Genomic DNA, 11,790 nt, shown 5'->3' with positions numbered 1-11,790 from the left:
ACCCACCCCTTCCCTCTTGGCGTCTGGGGAATGACAGCTTGGTGCTCCTCTTGCTGCTCTGTCCTCCGCTGTAGCCAAGCAGCTGGTGCAGAGGAGGGCCCGGTTTGCAGGACTGGCAAGGTGCATGCTAAAGAAAGAAGGAAAAAAAATTTTTTTAAAGCAGAACTGGAGAGGTTTCTTGCTCTCCTCCTTTTAAAAAAGAAAAACAAGTTTTAACGGACTATTTTCCAAATTTGATCATCCCCAGCCCCTTCCTCCACTCCCACCCAACTGCCTGTTTCCCCCCTTCTCTTCAAAGCAAAAACTACAGAGTTACAGTCTCTAGATTTGGTGTATCGCTTCCCCCCCGCCTCTTCCGTCCTCTATTGAAACACCTCGCCCAGCCTAGCTCTTCGAGCTCGCATTCTCCCCCTTGCTGGGAATGGTGCTCCTGGAGGCCGTGCAGTCCCGCTCCGCTTCAAATGGGTGAGTTCAAAATGCTCTGCACATGAATATTTTCATAGTCTCCGAATCCTGCTTCCAGGTCTTCGCCTCCCAAAAATCCGATTTCTGTGATTTTTGCATGCGGCATGCTTGCCCTGGGGGAATGAGAGGCTTCACGTTTTCTTCTCAGTCATTTGTGCGAGTTGTAAATGAAAGCTTTGAAGAGACATTTCAACACCGATTCCGATTATGGTTTTTAAAACCATGGGCATTCCTAGCTCTATTTATATCATTTTCCATTTTAGTAAACTGTTTTGCCCAAAGCTTGAAAGAGTTTTCTCTGGTATACTGACAATTGTACATTCAGGTATGTAATAGGCACCCCCAGCTATTGCGTATGCGTGGATGTGTAGATTATATTTAAATGGAATCTCTATTTTGTGAAGGAAAGCAGTTTAGAGAGTGAGGACACACCATACCACCTGTTTGTTGCATTTTTGTCATGACCCTGGAACAGAAATTGCCTGTCATTCTTGTTTTGCTTTGTTTTGTCTCAAGAAAGAAAAATTGGTTGCGCTCCTCTCAGTCCCTGAGACCCTAACTTGTGATGTTTACCGTTTAAATCCACGGGTTAGGCTCTTGGGAGCTGCGAGTCGTGCCTTCACATCCTGGAAATTTGGTGGAACTTTTTTCTTTTAAGCAAATACAAAAGAAAAGAAAGTTTGTCTGAAGCGACTGAGTTCACCTCTGAGGTTTTCATTGTTAGATGGGGTCAGGTGACCAGAGAGCAGCAGCTCCTAAATTCTTGTTAAAGTAGGCATATAGTGGGTCAGAATCGCGTTGGCTGCTGTGTACGTGTCCGTATATTATTGATGCCTGAGGCTTGTGGAACTTTTCCTTGAGAGCAACACGCAGTACTATCGGAGCGTAAAAAGAACAGCTCAGTACCTGGTGCTTGACCTCAGAACATCTCAGCTGAAGTCCCAGCATGCCCCATGCCTCCAACTTTTAAACTCAACAGTTAATCTCAAAATTGTACCCAGTTAAAATAGGCATAAGGATATATTATATATCAGTGCCCACACATGCATATCTTATACGGCTAGATAGTGGTCACACTGACGTGGAATAAACCAATAGTTTGGGCCAAAAATACTAATAGGTTAAAAATTCTAGTCTTGCTATTCTGCACATGAAGTATGAAATTTATGGTATTAATTAAAATTAAATTTGTATCACCTTGCAAGGTTTTTAAAAAATAAAGTAAGAGGAAGGATATTGCCTCCTTGCGTGGTACCTTTCGAAAAATGTTATAATTGAATTTAAAAGTGATAGGGATTGGAAATATATTTTCTGAATATGTGAAATAAAAGAAACACATAATTACCATATTCTCTAGGAGTAATCAGTACTTCTTACTCTTCATTGAAAATTTTTATCGTGATTTAAATTCGATCCAACAAAGTTATTCATAACACCAAACGCCAAGTTATTTATAACATCAAACACAAAATTATCTTCTCTTTAAGGTAATTGTTAGCATTACCTAGTTTGTCATTTTCTGGAGCTGTAACTTTTTCTAACAGAATAATTTCAGTGATTTAGGTCTGTTTTGTAGTTGGCAAAGAGAAACACTAACTTACCTTTCCTTTGTTGTGAAAAATTCCAGTATTCAATTTTGTTTAAATAATTTTATTTTTCTCAGCCTCACCTTTCTCTAACTTTTTGTTTTGTTTTGTTTTTGGAAAATACTTCAATCAACCCTGATTTCAAATGTTTTCTTTTTTTAAAGACCTAATATTAGTTGTAACTTCATATATATATATATATATATATTTGAAGGTTAAGTAAACTGTTCTTTTCTTGTTTTTTTTTTTTAAATTTTTATTGCAGTTTTAGTCATTGGCTCCAAATTGCAGGAAGCTTGAGAGAAAAGGAATTTTGAATTAGAAAACTGAATTAAGAAGAATTGTACAACAATTGCACTGTCTTTTGTTAAAACCCCATGTGTTGCTGTAATTTTTAAATATAACTTTCTAGTATTTGATAGTGAGAACATGCTTCAAAGAAAACTAAATTCAATATTTGAGTCATCTTTACTTTATCTAAAATAGATTAATGACACCCCTATCTTAGCTGATGTGCATGCATAGGTATTTGGAAATTAAGGCCAGGAATCTATTTAATTTATGGCTATATATTGCCACATGATTCATATGAAATATTTGCAAAACATTTGGTCCTTTTAAAAGTCAAAATGTATCTGCAGTTTATCCTGTGAAATCATGTGCATGGATCAATAAAAACATGTACTATATAATTCTGTGATTTCAAATGGTAACAGAATAGTAATTTAATACAAGTGTTTCCGTTTGCATTCCAAAGGACTCTGGGCTTTTTACATGTTTTCAAGTGGACTGCTTCTGTTCCTAGGCTGCTATCGTACAATTGATCACCCAAGCATTTAGGAGTGCACACAACACACAGATTGTATATTTCAGCAGGCAACTGCTTCTCTGCAAGGGCAGGTTTCTCAACACCCCTTCTTCCTCCCTAAGCCCATCAGTGAAGTTCAGTGAAATGAATAACATAATTGGTGGTTGGTTCAATCACTACCAGTCTAGACTAGCCCAGACGCATCAATTAGAGGGGGCTGTCTTTTAAAGGGAGAGTGCAACCGAAACAAGCAGGGCATTATTGATACTGATCTTTAAAAGTGCAAATCCAGCTTGGCAGATAAAAAAAAATAAGGCGGGGAATTGGGGTGGGGGTGATTTGGGGGAAGAAAAGAGAACTGAGTGAACTGGAGCCTCTGGACACAGAAGGACAGGAAGCTTGAGAGAAAAGGAAGGCTAATGAGTGGAATGCAGCGCAGCACCTCCTTGGAACAGTTACAATTCAGTTCACAGGGTGCACTGGCTCACCGGATTTTTAACTAGGTCCCCCCCCCCAACCACCACCTCTTTTTTAAAAGAAAAAAAAAATCTCTTTTTTTTTTTTTTTTTGGGCCTCTCTTTCCAAAGAAATGCAAGCTTAAAACCAATACAGTTGAAAATTTACCAGCTCTAGGAAGCTCCAGAGAGAATAAGGCCAAGTAAGATGAACCAGCCAAATTCCCTTTTGCAACATTTTCCCCCAAAATGAAAAATACAAAAGAAGCCTATTTTTAAGCCTCCAATTTTTTTACTCTTTTTTTTTAATGAAGCATACCGATGAACAGTACACATTTTAAATATAGCACCTGGAAACAAATTTTGTGGGCAAGACATCTTTAGGTAAAGAGCTTATACTTGCTTTTCTATTGAATACAGTAAAATTACGAAGACTGTAACAAAAGGTTTTGGTGATTTGATAAGGTTTTTTTTTTTCTTTGTTTTTACTGGGGAAAAATACAGATGATTTAGAAAGGATAAGAACACATCAAGCCCCAGGGAAAGAAAATGTTTGATTGGTATTAATTAAAACACTGCTAATATATTCTAATACAATCAAATTTAACATTCTAGACTAATCTGCCTGGTATGTCAAAGGAAAAGAAAAGTATTATCTTATTTGCATCTCTGCAACCCAAATGCATTTGCTCATTCAGCAGAATTAATTTTTATCACCAGCCTGCTTAATCTCCTCACAGATTTAGTCAAACTTATTCTTTCAGACTAAAAAGGATCAGGGTAGAGAAGCCATGGAAAGTATTGGGAAGACTCGCAACTGTATTTAGTACTGGCTTTATATTTTACGATGTCCTTTTCTCTTCATCCAGGATGATGGGGTGTGGAGGAAAACAGACTGCAGGGAGAATGATGAATGGTTCATTTTTCCTTTTTCTCTCCTCCTACCTGCCGGGTTATTTAAGAATTTCAGTTGCCAAATTATACAAGTGGCATTTATTTTTGTGACTTGTATCGGCCTGTTGATTAACATCAATTTTTTCTAATTTCAGAATATATTTTATTGCAAATTCCTAGTGAAAAATACTCACAAGCCAGAAACCAATTGCCTTTTCTCACTTATTTGCAACAATAATCCCTCCAGGAAAAAAAAAAAAATGGAGAAATGAATGTAAAATTTTATTCACTGTTAACTGAGTTCTTTGTTTCATTTTTAATCCAAACTTCTGCCGGAGAATTTCTTATTTTTATGAAAGAGTGAGTTTTAGGCCCTTTTCTTTTAAGGTCTTGCAACTGATAAAATTATCCCCAAATGCTATTATAACCAAAATGTTTCACCTCTCATTAGTCCACCGTAACTATGATATCATATATAAATATGTGCCTAATACAAAACAAATGAATGGGCTAAAAATATCATGGACTATATTTGTGTTCTCAAAGTGAGGAATTCTGCATACTACCAAGGAGATGTAAACCACTGACTAAACTAGTGATGTCGCTGCCTTTTTGCTCCATTGCCTTTTCAAGTCTTCAACGTAAAAGAGCAATCGCAGTTCGGTTTCACATGTATTGTTCTATAATCCAGGCAATAAATGCTAATTAGTAATGCTCAAGGATCCAACCATTCAGAGTAATTATCATAATTTACTTCTTCCTTGTTAAAGACATTCCTTGCTGATTTAAAAAAATTAAATCGTCCTTTTACCATTGCACTGCAGTGGGTATGCACCAGAGAGACGTCAAGGTAGAGTCATATAGTTGTGGCTGCATTCAAAGTCATCGACATGCTCCTTATAGCTTATTCCAAACAGAATTGCAACTTAATTTCTAAAATGAAATTCACATAAATGCATAAAGTTTTGCATGTGCATCAGGAAAATATGATTTTATTTCACAAACCTCAAGGCTCCTCCTTTCCAGCCCACCCTCTTTCTAAAAGCACTTACGGAGCAGAACAAAGGAAACTGCTAACTATAGAAGCATCATTAAGTGTGAACAGCAACAGCATGATAAAGTATGTGATATGACAACATATTTCATTGCACAAAAGTGCAGATAATTAAATAATTCAATAGCAACCCTGACTAATTAGTAGAAAGATCTTTAAGGAGGAATCAAGAAAATGGATCCAATCAACTTGAATAATATGCTTCATTCTCCAAGATCACAAATATATTTTGGTTATTTGATGATTGATTCATACAGAAATGAGGACAAAAGCCTATTCCTCAAAGCAGAGCTTTAATTTGGTGTCCTCTTTAGGACAAATTAATTGTATGTTTTAGAAGAGCTGAATTTAATGCAGGGCTTTCTGTTTTCATATCATTGCCTCAGAATGTATACGTAACCTCTCTCACATTTTCTAATGAGGCTCATGTCTAGGTGCCTTATTGCTGGAAACAAGTATGTATTATGTGCACAGAAGGAGCACAATAAATAACCCTGTTCAGTGGTACATAGGGTGGAGCCCTCCCCCTTTCCTTTATCAAGGTGATATTCCAGTGTTCCTTATTCACTTGGTCCTTTAAGAGAGAGCACCCGTTTTTTACTTGAGGGTTGTAAACACATTAGGGGGATAATTCTCTTTGGATACTATACAGAAGGAGCCACCTGCAAAATGTTGATGCTGTTATTGAAGTCTCAAGTGGAATCAGCTTTCAAAAAATTAGATATTAGATGCATCCGATATAATTTGCAATGTGTAATTATACTAATGTGCATAGAGTTGTATGTTGCTTTACATGTTGCCTACTTGAGTTTGTTATCCCCCTCTCTCCACCCTTGGGCATTTCTCATCATTTGAAATGGCTCCTGAGTGGAGTGTTTTTTAAGTCAGCTTAATTTTAATTCCTTGTTAATTAATATAAGAATAAAAAGGCTCCATGGTCTGTGTTCTTCTGCATGAATGAATGTATATGACCTTGATGTTGGAAATTAATAATCTCTAGAAGGATTACCACTGTGAACACCTGCATTATTTGTAAAACACTCGGTGCTCTTTTCTGATGTGATCTTCATCCTGACTTTGGACAACTTGAAGTAAGGGAGAATATTAGAATAGTAAATCTTATTTATAAGAAACCCATTTCCTTTGTTGGAATAATGAGATAAAATGCCAGGGCAATGGCCTTAGGCAGAGATAACAATTTTAATTTAATTAAAGAAATCAAAACAATAACGGTAATAAACAATTCTTTTTCTTTTTTCCCTTCCCTCCACTTGAAATGGTACATGATACATAACTGAAACTCTGCCTTAGGTCATTTATGCACTAGTATCAACTTCTCTCCTGGTGCCTCAACGTGATGTCAGAGATCTACTGATGGCTTCGCTAAAGAGACACCTCCAAGCAGCTGCCTCCTGAAGCTCTACCTGTTAAGGAAAAATTCAGGCAGAGCCACAGTGAGTTAGTAGTTTAGCCTGGCATTTGGCATGTACCATGTGCCCTGTAGATGAAGAAGTTCTTAAAGCCAACTCGGAGAATCATCACATCAGATCAAAACACATCACACTACAAAGGGATGTTCAGCAATCAACACACAAGAGTCCTAGTTTATATTTATGCATTCAGGAGACAAAGAGAAGTCCAAGGGAGGCTCTTGCTGGGCTGACACTAGATACTATTCATTCCAATTAAATAGGCATAGGTCCTGAAGACAGCTGATTTAAAAATATACAAGACTATGGTCATTCACATATTTATACTATTTATTCCTCAAAATTCATTTTAATAATGGAGTGTCTATGTAACCAAAGCAGTGTATTGATTTTTTCCTTTAATTTTTAACCTACTCATAAATTTGGGGAATTTCCATTATTAACAATCCAAATGAGTCACAAAAATATTGTGTGGAATGCATTACTTTAATCCAATAGCATTTTAATTTATTCATGCATAAGTCTTACACATGTATTTTAAAAGCTTAGCACCTTATCATCTCTGTCAGTGTTCACAAAATAATAAGTTCTAAAGCCATTAAGATATGTAGTTAATTACTCATCCAGGATGAGCTATTGTGTGCTCAGATAGAACAGAAAAAATATCTATTAACAATATTTAACCTAAGTTACTCTACAGGTTGTAAGGAAAAAATTCTAGAAAACTAACATCTTCAGTGGGCTCAAAGTGTTTCGGGCAGAAAGCAGAGCTATGTCATTTTGTATCTCTCTTGGTATGTCTAACTCATTATATATTTTCATTGTATGAGTATAATAAAGAGGCTGACAATACAGGGTTTGGTTAAATTACAATCATCTTGTAAGATATATTTCCTTTCCAACAACTCATATAGACTAAAAGACAGAAACATTAATACACCCCTCTTCAAATGTCTTTATGTGAAAAATAAGTACGTTGGATTAGTTCTAAGAATTTCTGAAACTAAAGTATAGGGACATAAGACCAACCCCGGGACCTGTGAATTCACAGTGTATTTGTTCAAACAGCTGTCCTGCAAGATTATATTTGATTCCACCTCTGGGTTCTGTATTTACTAACATATTTTGCCTTGATGCTGCAACAGTAGAGACTGGATTTCATTTTCAGAAAGGAGCAATGACAGAAAAGAACAACAGCTGAAGTGTGCAAAAAGCTGGACAGTAGAAGAAAAATTTTTATCTGAGATCTAAGTCTGTTTCCTTCAATATCCACATAGAGGAAGACCAGACGAGCACCTGCCTTACTATTTTAAAACTCTATTTTTTAGTCCATTTGCTTTCATGTCATTTGTAGTGTGCTTTATCTCCCCCAACCCCACTGGATTAACCCCTTGAGTTTCACATTTCCCTTTCACTCAATTTATTTGAATCATGGTACTCTTCCCCTCAAAAGCCTATAATAGTTGCATTAACACAGCACACATAGCAGATGTTCAAAGCCATCTGGAAATAGCCTCACCTCATTTCCTAAAATCACTCAGAATGTAGAATCTTTCTTGAATTAAGTGAGCCTGCTGCTTAGCTTCCACGTCTTTGATATGCCCACACCCTGGTTTTCCTTTGGTACTTACTTTTCCTGCCTCAGCATTTTAGAAGACTGCTCTCTCTCTTCCCTCTCCATCCCTTCCTTCTGTTTCTTTTTCCATTCTCTTTATTCCTTCACACTTTCTCCTCTTCCTCCTCCTCCTCCTTCTTCTCCTTCCTTCTTATTACATGCCATGTTCTGTTCCAGGCATCGGAGTTATCAAGACCAATATAAGTAACTGACAATTAACACATAATTCCAGTGAGTCCACCCACTCCTGCATTACTAAGCCATTGCATATCCACAACTATCTTATCTTGCTTTTCATCCTTGGATTTATTTAACTGTGTCCTCTATGTCCTGTGCTCTTTTGTTCTCTCCCTTTGTGTCCTACTTCAGTAACTTCCCTGTGGAATGCACCTGAAGTTTCTCTGAGCGAGGTATCCCAGGGCAGTTCCAGTGGTGTCCTCACATACATGCTCAGGAAAGGCCACTGTCTCCCTGATTGTTACGCATGGTTAAAATGAGATCTAGCTACATTTTTCCAGTGATGCAACATTTCAGCTGTGGTTAGAATTAGCAAGGCCCTCAAAGTATCATACATTTATTTATTTTTATTAAAAAATCAATGTGATAACTCTCTGTGATATGCTCTATTATTTTTTTAGTTTGTTGCTGTTCCTTTCAGCTGGTCCTATAGCCCCCTGTTCAGGAATGTCTCCCCAGTGAAAGGACAGAGACTACAGAGACTGCTATGCCAACTGTGAAGTTGAAACAAAGAAAAAGTGACCACCTGAAGATATCTCTCCTGCCCAGCAACAAACACAAATGGCGCAGTTTCAGCCATTAAAATTCTCAGAAAAAGAGGCAATCTTTTCAAGAAACAAAAAATGACACCTAGTAATGACACCTAGCTCTCTAATAAGCCAAGAAGAAGAGCCCCTTCCTTCTGTGTATTCCTCTGTTTGTATTTAAATTCATGTGACATTCATTTTTTTCCTAATATGGAGAAACTTATTAATGCACATATTTTAAAATCTAAATTTACACAAATGTGTTAATATGTTAAGGAACAAAATTGATGCTATAAGGAGAATGATTTTTAGTCGTATACAGAATTTGTTCTTAAGAGTAGCATAAAGAATTGAAATACTGGGCCGCAGATTTAGCTCAGTGGTTCCTCTGCCTGCCTCGCAAGTGCAAGGATCCAAGTTTGATCCCCGGTACCAAACAACCAAACAAACAAACAAAAAGAATGAGAGAAACTAATGCTGAAGCTTCAAAATGCCACATTATTTCACTTTATGCCAGCCAGTAAACCATTACCTTTATCAGGCAAGCTCAGTTCTGTGAGATATGATTACTGCCTCTAAGGGGTTTAATCTAGATAGACGAAGTTACATAAATGTTTGAAAAGGTAAGTAACAGGTAGGGTGAGTAGATAACAACAAAAACAATGTAAATAATGAGCTCAGAAGAGGTCTCAATAAGGTGGGCAAAACTAAACTTTCTTAGTGAAGAAAGTTTCCAAAATAGGGAATTAAGAGATGATTCTTGAAGGATGTCAAAAAATGCAGATGGTAGAAAGGTAGGAAGAAACAGAGTCCACTAGGTACATGATATCAGAAGCAAAACCTTGGATGAGGAAACCCAGATGGTAAGTTTAGGAGAGGATGGACACGCGTGTTAATTCCATGTAACTCTAGGCATATATTACTTCTGTGTACTGGGAAAGGCTTTGCACACCCATACTTACCCTTTCAATCCCCCACCCCCTCAAATTTTAACCTAGAATTTTTTTTTTTTTTGCCATTACAGCTCATGAAGGTGATTGGTGATAATATGGAGAACTTGTAACTTTTCTGTTGATAATGATTGCTATATATTGATTTCTCACTTTGTATTAAGCATTCTACAGACTAACTCAAGCCTCAAGATGAGCATGCAAATTGGATATTATTATTCCTATTTTATAGGTAATAAAACAACTTTAATGAAATTATGTACCTTGACAAAGTGCCACATATGCTGCTTCATATTTGATTATGATCACAAAAGCTCATGATTTAAAGCACTATCTCACAATATAGTGATCAATGTCAAAAATATTGCCACTTTTTCTATATTCCTTGATATTAGTAATAACTACATTATTCAGTTATGACCTATTATTATTTTTCTGGATAAATTACATTAGAGTAATAGAATGTATTTTCATTTTAAAAAGAAAAATTTCAGGCCTAGAGCTTTTCAGCACTTTAGACTTTTTTTTTCTGTTTTTTGGCAAGATTTTGGTGAGACTTTCTACTTTGTTCTGCAAGAAATCTCAAATCTTTGAAGATAAAAATGGAAAACAGTTTATGTCACACATTGCAGGGTCCTTTTTAGAGACAAGATGAATACATAGCCCATGAATTTAGAGTGACTTACAGAAGTTCACATGTTTGCCCTTGCAGTGGTCCAAAGACCAGAAATAAGCCCCTTCAGTTTAATCCACTCTCAGTGCCCCTTTGTCTATGCCACTCTGCATAAACGAAGCATGAACTTGAATTTGATTAAAGGAAACATTATATCTAGGTAATCAGGAAAAGTGTGCATAGTAGATTGCTTCAATTTTGTATTTCTTTGCCAACTCACTTCAATGAAATATAGATAGCTATGAATTAGCATCTTTAAATCCATAAATTGTCAATCCCTCCCCCAGAAAACACAAAATGACTAAAGTGGTATGTGTACAATATCTTCAGTAATACCCTGAAGTTATTTAGAATTCTTGGTTCTCCTATGCAAATCGAGTCTTCTTAACCAACTTTGTGCAGAGTATATATTTGTAAGTGGAGCTGCATAAATGTTTGAACATGACCATTTCAATAGTTCATATTTTTTTAAAAAATCAAATCATTTGTTGTTATAACCCTCATGTATCCATGTAACTAAAGAATGCTTTGGCTATGAAGAGATTTGAGAAATTTCACTCTTCTTTACCAGCAACTTTACCTTTGGGCAGTTTTTAATAATGACTTATTAAGAGGCCAATTGAGTAACATAAAGGCTTAAAATGCAATTGTGCTTTAAAGGTCCCAGTTCAGCTGTATCTAGTTAAGGACAGACATCTCCATGTTTGGAAATACCGGGATATTTGGTCGTTGTAGATTTCCACTTAGATATGTGGCATTGTCACATTGAGTTCCTTCTCCTCATGGCACTTGTTACCCTTTTTTACAAAATGACGATTTTTTTTATCATACTTCATGCCATTCTCATTCAGTTCATAAATAAAAAGTTTTTTTTAAAAAGAGGTAGTCAAGCTCAAAGTGTGACTTTGTTGACATTTTATGAGACTCTGTCGTATGTCCCTACCTACCAATAAAAAAAATACTGTATCAACTGTGAACTTGTGTTGATTTCTTGGGAAAACAAACTCTCATAATTTGTTTTCACATGTTCATAGATATATGTAAATATTATTTTCAGGATCCACAAGGAGCAAATAATCTAATGTGATAAGAAAAC

General features: G+C 36.3%; 1 long non-coding RNA gene across 1 annotated transcript in view; it reads left to right on the top strand.

Moving 5' to 3' along the window:
- Positions 1–416: 416 nt before the first annotated feature.
- Positions 417–11,790, top strand: part of LOC117286346 — a 63,283-nt gene continuing 51,909 nt past the window's right edge. The window contains exon 1 of the long non-coding RNA XR_004517488.1: positions 417–465. This is a non-coding gene — a long non-coding RNA (uncharacterized LOC117286346). The remainder of the gene's footprint in view (positions 466–11,790) is intronic.

Source organism: Fukomys damarensis, unplaced genomic scaffold, assembly GCF_012274545.1.
Source record: "Fukomys damarensis isolate Sample0158 unplaced genomic scaffold, DMR_v1.0_HiC HiC_scaffold_16, whole genome shotgun sequence".
Classification (NCBI taxonomy): domain Eukaryota; kingdom Metazoa; phylum Chordata; class Mammalia; order Rodentia; family Bathyergidae; genus Fukomys; species Fukomys damarensis.
The sequence above is the reverse complement of the archived record's forward strand: the minus strand, read 5'-3'. Positions and strand labels throughout refer to the sequence as shown.